This window comes from Saccopteryx leptura, chromosome 9, assembly GCF_036850995.1.
Source record: "Saccopteryx leptura isolate mSacLep1 chromosome 9, mSacLep1_pri_phased_curated, whole genome shotgun sequence".
In the NCBI taxonomy this organism is placed as follows: Eukaryota; Metazoa; Chordata; class Mammalia; order Chiroptera; family Emballonuridae; genus Saccopteryx; species Saccopteryx leptura.
This window is the reverse complement of record NC_089511.1, coordinates 1,525,297-1,540,635: the sequence shown is the minus strand read 5'-3', so window position 1 is coordinate 1,540,635 and position 15,339 is coordinate 1,525,297.

Genomic DNA, 15,339 nt, shown 5'->3' with positions numbered 1-15,339 from the left:
CCCAGAGTGGTCGGGTCCAGGGGACATGCAGACTTCAGCGGTGCTGTGTCCCCGTTCAGGACCCAGAGTGGTCGGGTCCAGGGGACATGCAGACTTCAGCGGTGCTCTGTGTCCCCGTTCAGGACCCAGAGTGGTCGGGTCCAGGGGACATGCAGACTTCAGCGGTGCTCTGAGTCCCCGTTCAGGACCCAGAGTGGTCGGGTCCAGGGGACATGCAGACTTCAGCGGTGCTGTGTGTCCCCGTTCAGGACCCGGAATGGTCGGCTCCAGGGGACATGCACACTTCAGCGGTGCTCTGTGTCCCCGTTCAGGACCCAGAGTGGTCGGGTCCAGGGGACATGCACACTTCAGCGGTGCTCTGTGTCCCCGTTCAGGACCCGGAATGGTCGGGTCCAGGGGACATGCACACTTCAGCGGTGCTCTGTGTCCCCGTTCAGGACCCAGAATGGTCGGGTCCAGGGGACATGCAGACTGATGCCCAGAACCTCTGGACCAGCTGCTCTCCAACACTGAGGAGATCGACCCGCCATGGCCACTGGACAGAGCGAGGTCTGGCTGGGAAACGGATCTGCATTCCCTCCACGGCAGCGTCCCCAGAAAAAACAGTGGTCACCTTCAAGCCCAAAAGGTCTGACCTTTGACTTTAGGGGTGTCCCCATTCACCCAAAAAGGGACACGGAGACCCTTTGCCCTGGGAAGGGTTGTTTTCTGAGAAAACCAGAGGTGGCCATTCAAGCGTGTGGTTCCAATGTGAAGTGGACCCCGGCACTTCCCGGTCTCGGCAATGTCCCCGACCTGGGGGCAGGACCTCTGGGGAGGTCCTTGGACATGGAACACTCCGAGGGCAGTGGCGGCGAGATGAGTGAGGTGGCCATGACTCAGAGGACACCTGGATGTGGGTTTAAACACGTGGGAAAACACATTCTCATCGAACCCGAAACAATGAAGAATATTTTAATTAAGGAGATAAAGACCCAAACTACAGCTGGGCTGGCCCGGCCTCCCTCCTTGGCTGTCCAGGTGAGCAGGAAGGCGTGGAATAAATGAGGGCGTTGGAATCGAGGTGCCAGATAGACAGGGTCCTGGGCTGGCACGGGCGATGGCTGATGCTTTGTCCCTATGGCCTCTGGTGGTGACAACTGGGGGCAGGTCCTGGGCACTGAAGAGGCGCTCAGAAGGTAGCAGTGAGGGGGGGGATAGGTGTGTCCAGGACAGAGACACAAGGTGTATCCACTCACCAAGGATCTCATAACATGGAGAAGGGACAGCAAACCAGAGGGAACTCTACCTTCTGTCACTGGCAGAGGAGACCTCACCCAGGAGGAGACCCTCTGTCCACCAGACTCCACTCCCAGCTGGGGGTACTTTCTCCTGCCCACACGCCTCCGGCCACAGGCCTGCCCACCCTGGCTCAGAGCTGCCCTCTCCCAGGACGGCTCATCTGGACCGAAGCTGTTCCCTGCGCCCCAGCCAGTGCTGACGGGCAGTGGAAGGGGCATCCGGAAGGTCTTCCTCTGGGATGTCCAGCCAGCCTGGCCGGAACCTCTGACCGGAGCCTCTGACTCGCTCATAGCCCGAGGACCATCCCAGGTCCCCTCCTGAACCAGCTCCCCGTCCTGCCCTGACTTCTCAGGGGTGGTCTCGCTGACCCTCACCTGAATGCTGTCACCACAGCTGCTGCTCTGCGAACACCACACTATCCCTCTGTCCTCCCTCCCCTGTCAGGGAGATGGCCCCGCCAATCACCTCGCCTCCTCTGACCCCGGCTTCTCTGCTCCTCTGGGCCTCTCTCTTCCTTGCAGGGTGCGTTCCGCACGGTGTTCAATGTGCCCTCTAGAGCGGCTGTCACCCTGGGCCTGCCATTCCCCCTGGAGGTGACACAGCCCCACCTAACGTGCTTGTTTTAAAGATGACGAGGGTTGGCACACACAGAATCCTTATGGTGGAGGCCAGCCTGTCACAGCGTGAGATGCATGTTGCTCATCCTGCCTTCTTCCCGCCCACATTTAAATGCGCTCGGGCCTCTCGTGGTTAAGAGAGTCTTTCCCAGCCCCGTCCACCGCCCGCTGTTGTCCTCCAGGGTCCACCTGCTGGCAGGTGTCCTGGGGACCGAGTGACACTCACTGGTGATTCTCCTTCTTCCTCCATGGTGGCCACCTCTCCCCACGCCTCGTCACTGAAGACACTTCCTGCCACCAGCTCCGAGTTCCACCCATGTCACCTGGATGGGCCCTTGGTTTGCTGTCATTGGGGACTCGTCCCGGGAGAAGGGTGTTTGGTGTTGGGTGCAGGGGTCCTGTGGCTGCGTGGCCGGGGCTCCCCAGCCCAGTAGTGCGGCTCCTGGTGCCACCAGGCAGGAGCCACCTCGCACACGTGTCTGTGTGCTCCACACGTGGCCCCCGCAGCACGCAGCCCTATTCCAGATTTAATGTGGATGCTGGTTGAGGTGGCTCTTGGGGAGGAGAGGTGCCCCGTGTGTGTGCGTGCAGGAGTGAGTGCATGTGTGTGTGTGAGTGCATGAGTGCATGTGTGTGCGTGAGTGCATGTGTGTGCGTGAGTGCATGTGAGTGTGCGTGTAGGCATGAGTGCATGTGCGCGTGAGTGCATGTGCATGCGTGTGCGTGCATGCGTGTGCATGTGTGTGCGTGAGTGCATGTGTGTGTGCAGTCCCGTATCTGGACAATGTGAAGGGACGGCTGACGTGTGCTGTGTCACTGCTCTCTGCACCCCCACCAGCATCCCCTGGTGGATGAGCGTGTCCACATGGGCAGCATCCCAGGGAAGGCAGGCGTCAGGAGGCGGTGCTGCCCTGTGAGGACCACCCTGGCCAGTGGTCAGTAGTGGAGGTCCTCTGACCGGTGCCCCCAGATCGCTGGGTGACCAGAAGTAATGTCCTGAAAAGGAGCACTGCCACAGCTGCCTGTGTGGATGACCCGGCACGACCCACTGGGACCGCGGGGCCGGACGTGTGCGTCATGAAGCAGAACTCGCTCCTAAAACCCACAGGAAAAAGGCAGCTTTGGAAGAGTCGGTGCTCAGTAACCACTTGCTGCCTGAAGGGGCAAATGTGGACGCAGGTGTGCACAGGTGAGTGTCACGTCCCTGCCTCCGGGCAGCCCCGAGTCCCCAGCCACTGTGCTCTGTGCACGGTGACCACACTGGGTGTGGGGAGTGGTGACCGCAGAGGGTGACCTGTGAGGTCCAGTGTCTGGGAGGAGGGGTGTTTCCTGAGCTCAGGTCATGCAACCCAGCCTGGTGAGAACGAGAGGCCGGTGCTAAGCGGAGCTGCCCGGGAATGACCAGGCCCTGGCGGGAGGAAGGGAGGGAGGCACGCCCCGAGGGGGGGTGGCATGCACGTGGCTGTCCCTGCGGAGAGGGGACTGTCCCTGCGGAGAGGAGCGTGCCCAGCGTAGAGCCTCTGAGGAGCCGGCTTTGGCTGTGCATTTGTTGAATTTCTCTCCGCACAATTACATGACAGTCACTGTGCACTGGGAGCTTCCACGATGGACATGCAGTGGTCAGTCCTCTGATAAACAGACTCTGAAAGGCTCTGCATTTGCCTACAACAGGCTTCTATCCATTTGGCTGCATTTACTCCCAGTGACCACAAAGACCGGGGGATGGCCCTGTGGTTAGATCTGGCTCTGGGACAGAACAGGGAGGGGACTGTGAGCCGCTCTGCAAAGCAGGAGGCATCTGAGCGGCGGGGGTCTCGGGCTGGGGGGCCTTCGAGGTCCGGTCTGTGACTCTCAGCCCTCGCCCTCCACCCTGGGGTGTGGGGTCCACGGGGCGGTGCTGGGAAGGGCTGGGTTACGGCCTGGACAGATGTCCCTTGTGAGACTTGACCAGGGCTGGCTTCCCACGGGTCCCCTGTGCTCACCAGACCCCCACACTTACTGTCCGCTTGCTGCTGTCCTGAAACTCTTCCTCCCCTCTGCTCACACGGCTCTGTGTCTGTATTTGCACTCTGGGCCCTGCAGCCGCATCGCTGGTCCTGGACGGCACTGCCCACACGGGGCCTGCCGGCTCCGCAGTGTCCTGTCCCTCCTCCTGTGCCCTCCAACCCTAGGCCTCCCCTGGCTCCGGGGACCAGGCAGCCGGGGCACCTGACTCCTCCCACAATCCCGCTCTGCTGAGGAGATGCCACAGGCTGCACAGGAAGGGCCCCATAGCCCCCCGCACCTCCACCCCACACACAGTGGAGGGGACCCCCTGCAGCTCACACCCTGGCCAGACGGAACGAGCGCTCCCTTGTCCTCAGCCCCGAGAGGTTGGGGCGCTGCTCTGTCCTGTGGGCGGGGACAGGGTGAGTCAGCCCTGTGCCCAGGAAGATGGCCCTGCCTGTGACCACTGTCCACCACGACGTTGGCCTGGCTCCCCTTTGCTTTAGGGTGGACACGCAGGCCCTCTGTGCGTGTGTGAGGGCACCAAGGGAGGGGAAGGACACGCTGCCTGGCTGAGTGTGAGGGGGAGGAAGGGGCCCTGCCCACCTGTCACTGTTATTTCCATGTCGTCTGTGCTGACAGCCACCCAGGGAAGCCACCTTCCTGGTTCAGGCAGGGGTCTGCGCCCTGCAAGGGAGAGGTGTGGGGGGCGTGCGGGCTGCTGGGACGGACCGGGAGGAGTCCACTCCCTGCCCCATCTCCCCGGAACCAGGACTGGGCCTCTCACCGGCTTCGGGTCTGCACGGCCGGGTGCCCTCCCCTCCTGGGCAGAGTCCTCAGGTCATCACAAGCCACACCTGGCCTGTGGGGGCACAGTGGATAGCGCGTCACCCTGGACCGCTGAGGTCGCTGGTGTGAAACCTCAGGCTTGCCGGGTCCAGGCACATGTGAGAGTGTGAGAGTTGATGCTTCCGGCTCCTCTCTCCCTCCCTCCCTCCTTCCCTCTTCTCTCTAAAATCAATAAAGTCTTCACACACTCACACACTCCCACCAGCCTCAGTGTGGGCAGCGTGTTTAGCACTTGGACCTCAGGTTGGTCAGTGAAGGCCTTTGCTAGGAATGCTCCCTCCCACGGCATGGAGCCCTGGGCAGGTGTAACCTCTCGTCTCCCTCCCTCCTCGCTCCCTCTCTCCCAGGAGTGGGGGGCAGCGGGCCAGGGAGGAGAATGCAGAATCTCGCATTATGGAAGCTGGAATAAACCATCACTAGAACGCGGCACAGACGCTTCACGTGTGAAATCAGTGGTTGAGGGACTTGCCCGATGTCACACAGCAGGGGACCAGCAGAGGTGGGGCCGGGCCGGCTCTCCCATTACCCACTGGTGTCTGAGGCTGGGCTGTGCCCACTGCCTCCCTCCCTGGGATTCTGTTGGGGCCAGAGGTGGAGCTTCACAGGGCCACCGGGGGGGGGGGGGCGCTCTCAAGGGCGTGGGTGTGGAAGGCCAGGAAGCAGAAGACAGCTCTGGTTACAGGAGCAATCTCTGCCCTGCCCTGCCCTGGCCCGACAGCTCAGTTGGTTAGGGCTTCTTCCTGCAGCACAGAGGTTGCCAGTTTGATCCTGGTCAGGGCACAGACAGGAGCAGCTTGACCTCTCTCTCAAATTCTAGTGAGAGGAGGGGAGGTAGACAGACTCCTGCATGCGCCCTGACCAGGATCCACCAGGCAAGGCCACTAGGGGGTGATGCTCTGCCCATTTGGGGCCCTTGCTCCTTTGAAACTGGAGCTGTTTTTAAGTGGCTGAGGCTGTGGCACCATTTTCAGCACCCAGGGCCACTCGTTCAAGCCAATCGAGCCAGAAAAAGTGGGAGGAAAGGGAAAGGTGCCCTGGCCGGGAATCGAACCTGGGCCTTCCTGGGCCTTCCACACACAGGGCCAACGCGCAACCACTGAGCCAAGTGAGACCAGGGTGTTTGCCTGCTCTTTCTTTCCCCCCTTTCTCTCCATCACTCTTAAAGAGAGAGCGCCACTCTAATTTCCAGGGGTCATCTGACATTACTCCATGTTACTCCATAGCCAGACCAACATGCTCCCACACTGTGACCAGGTCTTGGGGGCTTATCTAGACCTCCTTAGGCCCCTCTAGACCTTCACAGACCCTCTCCCTCCCACCCTGCCCCCCACCATGTGCAGAAGGGGGGAGGAGGTCTCTGCCAGCTGCACCACACCATTTGGAGTTTGGAGCAGGTGTGGATGCCTCAGAGCAGCAGTGTGTGTGTGGGCACCATCCCACCACGTGGCCCCTCAGAAGAGTGGGCACAGGAATGCCCACCCAGATGGTGGTGGCGGCAGCACTGGGGTGAGGGCTCGGTCTCCCAGAGCCCCCCCCATGTTGGGGGACACCAGCGCGTGGCAAACAGCATGGACGAGGACTCCAGCGCCACCCTGCACAAGCAGAGGAGATGCAGCCCACCCTCAGGGGCTGCACCTCCCAGGGGGCGTGGCATGCCGCCCGGGAATCGAACCCGGGTCGTCCACACGCAAGGCCAGCGCTCTACCACTGAGCCAAGCGGCCAGGGCTCTTTCCTGTCGGTTTTTCGCTCCCTCTTACTTTCTCCCTCCCTATCACTTAAAGAAAAAGAGCACCTAGCCCTTTCCTTTAATTTCCACAGTGGTCATCTGACGTTACTCCACAGCCGGCCGTGGCCAGCTGATTGCTACCACACTGTGGCCAGGCCTCGGGGGCTTTCTCAGCCTCCAGGCCTCCCCTACCCTGACCACTGCTCACCCACCCCATGTGCGGGAGGGTGGGGCCCCCGCCAGCTGCACTGTTTGGAGGTGTGGGCACCGTCCCACCACGTGGCTCCTCAGAAGAGTGGGTGAGGGGTAGGCACAGAGAGCCACCCGGACGTCAGTGGCACTGAGGGGAGGACTCGATCCCAGGCCCCAGCGTGGCAGCGCCATTCTGTGCAAGCAGCAGGGAAGGTGCATCTCGCAGGGGGGTGTGGCATGTTCCCAGTGCCACGTGGCAGATTAATGTGCAGACACCAGCAATTCTTACCTGTTTGATGAAACTTAAGATAAAAATTACATTGTTATTTCTACGTTTCGGTACCTGCTTTACAATGCCATTAGCCTTGATACATAGAAATTACTAAGTGTTGTTACCTACCCAAATCCACATACACGGCATTTTATGCAGCCAAAAAAACCTTGGAATGTGACTTTCGTTTCACCTAGAATCCCCTGAACCCTGAGCTCAGAACACAGCCCCCCGTGAGCCCAGAGCCCAGAACACAGCCCCCCGTGAGCCCAGAGCCCATAACACAGCCCCCCGTGAGCCCAGAGCCCAGAACACAGCCCCCCGTGAGCCCAGAGCACAGCCCCCCGTGAGCCCAGAGCCCAGAACACAGCCCCCCGTGAGCCCAGAGCCCAGAACACAGCCCCCCGTGAGCCCAGAGCCCAGAACACAGCCCCCCGTGAGCCCAGAGCCCAGAACACAGCCCCCTGTGAGCCCAGAGCCCCGCCCTCTTTTAAGGTTATGACTCCAATGCTGGCTGAGTGATCTGGAGGCACGGTGGCCCTGGCCCCTAATTAAGCAGCTTCCCGGACACCGGCTGCCTTTATAACCCAGTGACACACCCTCTTCTTGGGTTCAGCCCTCCCCGAGGCACAAAAGCCAGGCACAGGGAGGTCCTTTTGCCCAGAAGTTTCCAGGTGGGGGGACATGTATGTGGAGTTTCTAAATGGACCCAACCATGGGGTTTAATCTGCAGAGCCCCCCCCCGCCACGTCCTAGCCCACCACAGTGCAGCCCGGCTCCGGGGGGCCGAGGGCAGCCTGCGCCCGTCTCCTTAATGCCGAGTCCTCCTCTGGGTCCCTTCGTCTCCCCAGAAAGTGACTGTGTACAGGGGAGTGTACCTGTCAGGCTGTGACACTGCTGTCTGCCAGTGTCTCTCTAACCGAGTGCGTCTCAGCCTTTATCTGCTGATGGCTGCTACCTGGGAAGGGCCCTGGGCCGTCTCAAAGGGCTTGTAGCAGCTAATTGTGCCTGTTAGGACCAGCAATTAGCCGGGAACCAGGGACGTGGAAGCTCCAACACCCACCAGCTCTCAGTCCTCCTGCTCTGCCTCAGCCAGCCGAGCCTGATAGAGGCGGTGATGGACAGGCAGGGCGCTGCAGTCAGGCGGGGGGGGGCACCTTCGTCACCACGGCCCCTCCGAGCCCCACACTCGCCCGGCCCTGGAGTCTGCCCGGGAGGGGGGAGAAGCAGGTGCCAGGGCTGCTCCCACGCCCTAAACACTCCCTGTTAATTGCAGGCCGGGGGCTGGGGCTTATTCATCAGGACTGGGAGTCAGACAGCCCGGTTTGCACAGTGTAAGCCTGAGTTGGGAGATGACAATAAAAAGCTAATTAGGCCCAGGTCGTAAAAGAGCCCACATGTGCGAGGCGTCTCCGCTGGTTTTACTGTGGCGCGTGGAGGGCGCGGTGGAAACGCGAGGCCGAAGGTCTGAAAATTAAGACAATAAATCAATTTCATTGAATAAAAGCCATGCATTTACCCATTAATTAAGGATAATAGTACCCTATAAGATTTTGTGTACCGTAGGCAATTTGTTCTACTTGGCCACAGCCCCACCCCCTGAAGGTTAAAAGTTTCAGTGTACTTAGAGGCCACAGATGACCGCCACCTCCCTCAGGAGGAGCTCAAGGTGTGAGCCCGGGCGGTCTCACGTTCGGGCCGACGTGATCAGAGGGTTCGGTCCCGTCACCCGGACTAATTCCTGGGTGTTCCTCCCGCAGGTCTGAGGTCAGAGCTCAGCGAACTCCCTTCCCAAGAACAGGGAGGCTGTCTGGTAGGGCGATGTTTCTGTTCTATTGTTTTAGCTGCCCACGTCCTTACGAAACAGCATCCCAATCTGGGTGGGAGGGAGGACCTCTCGCCTCACGGTTTGCAGACCCAATGGGCTGTCCATTCAGGTGCCCCATGTGTGCGTCCATGCTTGCAGACAGGAGCGTCACACTCTCCTGTACACAGTCCCTTCCCGGGGGAGACAAAGGACTCAGAGGAGGACCTGGCATTAAAGCGAGGGGCTCAGCCAAGGAAGTGGTGCCCCCCCCAGGCTTGGACTCTGTAAGCAAAGAGGAAACCATGGACCCAAGTCCTGAGGATGAAGAGGACTCCAAATGAGGTTGGTGACAGAGAGAGGGAGAGAGAGGGACAGACAGGGACAGACAGACAGGAAGGGAGAGAGATGAGAAGCATCAACTCTTCATTGTGGCACCTTAGTTGATCATTAACTGCTTTCTCACATGTGCCTTGACCGGAGGGGGGAGGGGCTACAGCAGAACAAGTGACCCCTTGCTCAAGCCAGTGACCTTGGGCTCAAGCTGGTGAGTTGTGCTCAAATCAGATAAGCCCACGCTCAAGCCGGCAACCTCTGGGTTTCAAACCTGGGTCCTCTGTGTCCCAGTCCAACGCTCTATCCACTGTGCTACCACCTGGTCAGGCCGCCTGGGAGACCTTTAAGTCATTCTTTGTGGTAGGCAGCACAACGGCCCCCAAAGATGCCCACCCCCCTCATTTCCGGAACCTGTGTGTATGTTCACTTACATGGCGACAGGGGCTCTGCAGCTGGACGAAGAGTACGGACGTTGGGACGGCAGGTCATCCTGGGCTGTCCAGGGCTGCCTGCTCTGACCGCTGTCCAGGGCTGCCTGCTCTGACCCCTGTCCAGGGCTGCCTGCTCTGACCCCACGAGTCCTTGGACCAAGGAGCACGTCCCCCAGCTGAGTCAGAAAGAGAGACACCATAGAGGGAGGGTCAGGGAGGGGACAGGGGAAGGGCTCAGCCACCACTCCTGACCGTTCCTGAAGCTGGAGGTCGGACACCATGGGACGAGGAGTGGGGTGGCCCTAGGGGCTGAGACGGCAATGAAAGTATCATCTGTAGACCCCAAAGGGAATGGAGGCAGTGGAAGCAGGGTTTCAACGGAGAACAGGACCTTTCCTTCTCAGCCCCGAGCCGATGCCGGACGGCCACATCCTTTGTTTTTCCCTCTGGTCATTCTTTCCCGCCTTTTTATTTTTTTTGCTTTAATAATGATATATTATGGTTTTATTATTTTCATTAGATTTTTAGCTATATATATTTTTTATTTTTTTACTATGCTGCTCACAAACACGAGGGGATATTTTATCACTTCATATTCATTCTGAAATAACCCATCATGTTTGTGAGCTGCAGACTTGCTCTCCGTATTATGATAAGACACCCCTTGTTTTCCGGGGCATACTGAGTTAGGTTCGTGTCTCTGTTAACATCGTTCACCTCTGATCCACATGCCTCTCCTTATGCCCACGCTAGAGTTGTGATCTACCCATATGCCCCATGTGTAAGACACTCCCATGTATAAGACACACTTTAATCTTGGGGCCCGATATTTGAAAAAAGACGAAAAGTGCGAAAAAGTGGGGAATGAAAGTTGTTTTTTTAAAAAAATCTACAACCACTGTAAAGGATGCACCGTTTATAGACCCCAAATTTTTTGAAAATTGTTGCATCTTATACATGGGGAAATATGGTATATACATTTGTAACAACTGCACTATTTATAAATCCCACAATTCAGTGTCATATGTTTTGCTTCGAAGAGATTAATGTATGCTTGTTGTTGTTTTTTTTTTATTTAAAATAGAATTTTTTTTACAGTTCTACATATTTACCATTCCTGGGGCAGTTCATTCCTTCCTTTTTGAAAATCTAAGTTTCCGTGTGGTATTATTTAACCTCAGCCTGGAGGCTTTCTGATACTGTTTCTTGTACTATTTGTCAACTAGCAACACAGTCTCGTAGTTTTAGTTGACCTGGAAACGTCTATGTTACCTTTATGCTAAAGGATTCTGTAGTGACGGGTTTTTGTTTTATTTTTCCCTTTCCGTCTTTGAGAAGTGACATTCCACTGCCTTCTGTCTCCCAGTGTTCCTGGGAAGAAGTCAGCTGTCGTCGAGTGCTGTTTCCCTGAACGTCACGAGCTGTTTTCCTCTAACCGTTTTCAGGATTTCTCCTTTGTCTTGGATTTCCAGTACTTTGACAAAGGTGTGCCTAGCGGGGTTCCTTGTGAATTGTTTTTACACCTGAGTCTTTCTGAGCTTCTCAGCTCTGTAAACCCGTCTCTCACAAGATTCAGAAGTACGTGAGGCATTATGTCCTCAAACATCTTTTGCCACATTTAGTGTCTCCTGTCGTTCTCGGCTTCCAGGTACATGCCCCACGGACCTCGGAGTCTCTGCTGCTCTTCCTGTGACTTGTGGCCCCCTGGGCGTTTTGTTGTCTCCAGACTCTAAGTATAATTGTTCAAAGTGGTGCAGTCGTAGCCACTGCACCCCATTTGCATCAAGAGCACCCCATTTCCTCCTGGGGGGGAAAACTGATGTCTTATTTTAATATATTTAATTTTCATTCTGGTAGAATATTTTGAGGGATATAGAATTCTTATTTGAAAGTTATTTTGTTTCAGAGGAAAAAACAAATATTCTTTGTTTTCTGGCTTTTTTTTTTCTATTCAGGGGTCCAGGGGAGGCCAAGTCCTAGCTCAAAGGTGATCCAAGAGCCAGGAGCTCAGGAGGGGTCAGTGGTCAGTGGAAGGCTCCAGGGGTGGGCTGCAGAGGTGAATGGCAGCCATGGAAGGTCACACACATCACAGAGAGGGCCATGAGGATGACCAGCACTTCAGGCTGCGGCTGTGGTGGGGAGGGGTATTCACAGGCTCCACCATGGGGGTGAGCCCCACACTTCTGCCTTAGCTTCTGCCAAGAAAATGTGTGTCTCTTGAGAGCTGCCTTTTACTACAGTCTTTTAATACACTGTTTAATAAAAAGCTAATGCTTTCACTCAGAATCTTTTATGTAATAACTGTTCTGTACGTAGATAAATGTGTCAGAATAGATTCTAGTGTTTTCTTTGTAAAGAACTTCAGCATCCGGGCAATATTTTTACCCTTATAAAGAATGTATTGTTACATTATTATTCATGATTATTTCCTTTAATTTCCCATTTTCTCTCTCTTTTTTTTTGTAGTAGACGTGTGCCCACTCCCTTGGGTTCCTTTTAGCTGATCAGGTCACTTAGGTTTTCATTACGTGGGTGGTGGCCCTGGGTGGAAGGGGCCCCACTTGGCTTCTGACTCAAGGCAAAAATGTCCTGAGGGTGAGCTGTGGGGGGTGAGTCCTGTCCTAAGGGGAACATTTCCACGTGGAAGTTCAGAATGAGCCCTGCTGGGGCCAACAGTCTATAAGTAGGGGGACCAGCAGTCAGATGGAATCACTGACTGATCGCTCAGAGGATGTCACCCCACATGGGGCCACCTGGTCTCCTTGGCTTTGTTGTGGAGAAGTTCGGGGTGGGGGGCTCAGCCTGGTGGATGGACTAGCACAGTTCTGGTTTTCTCGGGCTCTGGTACCCCCGCCCCTGCTCACTCAGGAAGACGGGAATTAGCATAAAAGGCACATGGGTCCGGGTTCAAGGTCTCAGGCTTCTGACTCTGCAGACACACCCAACATCAGGCGGGCCGTGCTGGGCTGAGGGTCCTATGGGTTGGAGCCTGGTGTGTTTGAGACCGCTTGCCTGTCTGTAAGCTACACAGACCCTTGTGTGGGACAGGTGTGGGCATGGACGGTCCATGCAGTGAGGTCCAGGAGAAGGAGCACTGGGCAGGAGATTCAAGTCTCAGCCTCCCTCCGAATGAATCCAGAACCCCTCAGTGCCAACCACGGCAGCCCAGGTGGCACCCTGACACCTCGTCACACGAGGAAGCAGCAAAGAGCAGTGAATTGAGCACACGCGTTAGAGTCCAGCAGACCGGGACCTCACCAGGCTGTGCCAGTTACTCACCCTGTGGCTTCGGACAAGTCCCGTCACTGTCTTCCTGCATGACACGGAGCTGGTGACGCCGCCCTGCAGCAGGGTGCCCAGCCAGGGGACCGCAGGACGAGACCCTGAGCTCCCAGCCTGGTCCTGGTGCCGACACCTGCCCTCAGGACCGTCCTGGCGTGGTGCCCCGAGGATGAAGAATGCTGGGGAGCAAGGAGAAATGTCAGCTGCACAGGTGCCCTCCCAACTCTGCGGAGCAGGTGTGGCCCCCAAGCCCAGGTGGGACCGGAGAGAGGGCATCGGGAGAGGAAGGTCACGTCCACACCCCACGCGGGCACTCAGTATGGCCTGTGTGTTCATTGAGGGAAAGAAGGAAGGCACTGACCCCCGGGCCAGCGTCCACCCTGGTGAGGAGCTGTGTGACCCACAGTCCTGTCCGGCCCCGTTTCTGACCTCCCAGATCCCACAGTCACGGGGACAAGGCTGTTCCCCAGCTGGTGGAGACCGGTGCCTTTTACCATTTATGAAAAAAAAAATGTAAATGGTGACAAAAGCTATTTTTATAATGTTTTTATCTATTCCATGACTGACATCAATAACACATAACAGTTTCATTGACATTGTATCGCACGCAATGGGCCCAGTGACCTGATTCAATGACAGCGGGAGAGCCTCGTACATCATCTCCAGGCTGAACCGCAGCAGATCCATTACTGACGTTCCCACCCCGACGCGCCCCTGGGCCCACGCCAGGTCCCTCTCCGGGTTCGCCCGTCCTGAGCTTCCTTCACCACGGCCTTCGCCCTGCGACCACACATGTCCCCGTGATGCACCTCTGAGTGTGAGTCGCCTGAACTTCCTTCAAACTTGACCATCTTGGGGGGGGAGTCTGTGTGAGGCTCCCGGGGGGGGGGGGGCACATGTGAACAAATGCAGGAAGGAGGAGGAAGTGAGGAGTGCAGCTGCCACCACCAGAGGCCTGAGGCTCCCTGGGCGTGGCTCAGACCAGGCCTGGACCCTGGGACCGAGCAGTAGGGTCCTTGGAGGAGTCAAGACATCCTCGTCTCAGCAGCTGCCTCTGGGGGGACCAGGGAAGGACAGAAAATCGCCAAGTTTCAGAACGCCTTTCCAGATAAAAAACCGTGTGGGGGAAGCGCGGTGCCCCAGACGCCAGCCTCTTGGACCGGAAGCCACAGCTGTGGGGCGGCGAGGAGGCGTGGTCAGGACCCCCCAACCCCCAGCCCTCCCCCCGCTCTCCCCTTCTGAGCGAGGAGAGCTGGGAACAGAGCGGAGGCCACCCTCTCGTGTGGGTTGAAGCCAGCCTCTGGTAACGCTGCAATCTATTTGTCATCTGTCTCACCGGTAAGCCTGGTTAGTGGACAAAACTGTAGAAAATTGAATATATACTTACTGCATAAAGATGATGTGCTTGGTTAGTGATAGTTTAGAAGAAATAAGTACATCGATCATAGACGAGCAGGCTGTCAGCTCCTTCTGTGTAAGAAACACACCGAGCCCCCGTGTGATGAACGCTGGGCACCGTTCTCAAAAGTTGCCGGACAAAGTTGTGGGCAGCAAGCTCTTCCCACGAGAGGAGGACGGGAGGGGAGGGGAGGGGAGGGAGCTGGCAGGAGATGGTGGGTGGTGGGGGAGGGTTTGGAGAGGTCACGGAAGTACACACGTGCTCACAGGCCTCCACCCCCACGCTCCCGTCCTGGGGGCTCCTGCAGCTCCAGGAGCCCCCCGGGGTCCATGGCTCCTTTTCCCTTTCCCTGTGCTGACCCCATGAGCTCTGTCAGCGTGAGACGGAACATATTGGGAAGCAGCCCTTCCACTGTGAGACATTCGCAGGCCCTGGCTGGTTGGCTCAGTGGTAGATCGCCGGCCCCGTGTGTGGAAGTCCCGGATTCGACTCCCGGTCAGGGCACACAGGAGAAGCTCCCATCTGCTTCTCCACCCCTCCCTTCTCCCTTCTCTCTCTCTTTCTTCTCCTTTCCACAGCCAAGGCTCGCTTGGTTCAAGTGTGTCAGCTCAGGAGCTAAAATAGCTCGATTGATCCGAGTATCAGCCCCAGATGGGACGTGCCAGGTAAATCCCGGGCCTGGTGCACGTGGGAGTCTGTCTCTCCACCTCCCCCTCCTCTCACCTAATTAAAAAAAAAAAAAATCAGTGGCTTTTCAACGCTGTGCCCTGCATTTCTCACACAAAGTCCATGTGTCTGTGATCCGAGCCCTGCTCACCCAGGCAGGCCTTTCTGGGGGAAGATCCACCTTCTAGAGCAGGGGTCCCCAAACTTTTTACACAGGGGGCCAGTTCACTGTCCCTCAGACCGTTGGAGGGCCGGACTATAAAAAAAACTATGAACAAATCCCTACACACACTGCACATATCTTATTTTAAAGTAAAAAAAAAATGGGAACAAATACAATATTTAAAATAAAGAACAAGTAAATTTAAATCAACAAACTGACCAGTATTTCAATGGGAACTATGGGCCTGCTTTTGGCTAATGAGATGGTCAATGCTCGGTTCCATATTTGTCACTGCTAGCCGTAACAGGTGATATGACGCGCTTCCGGAGCCGTGA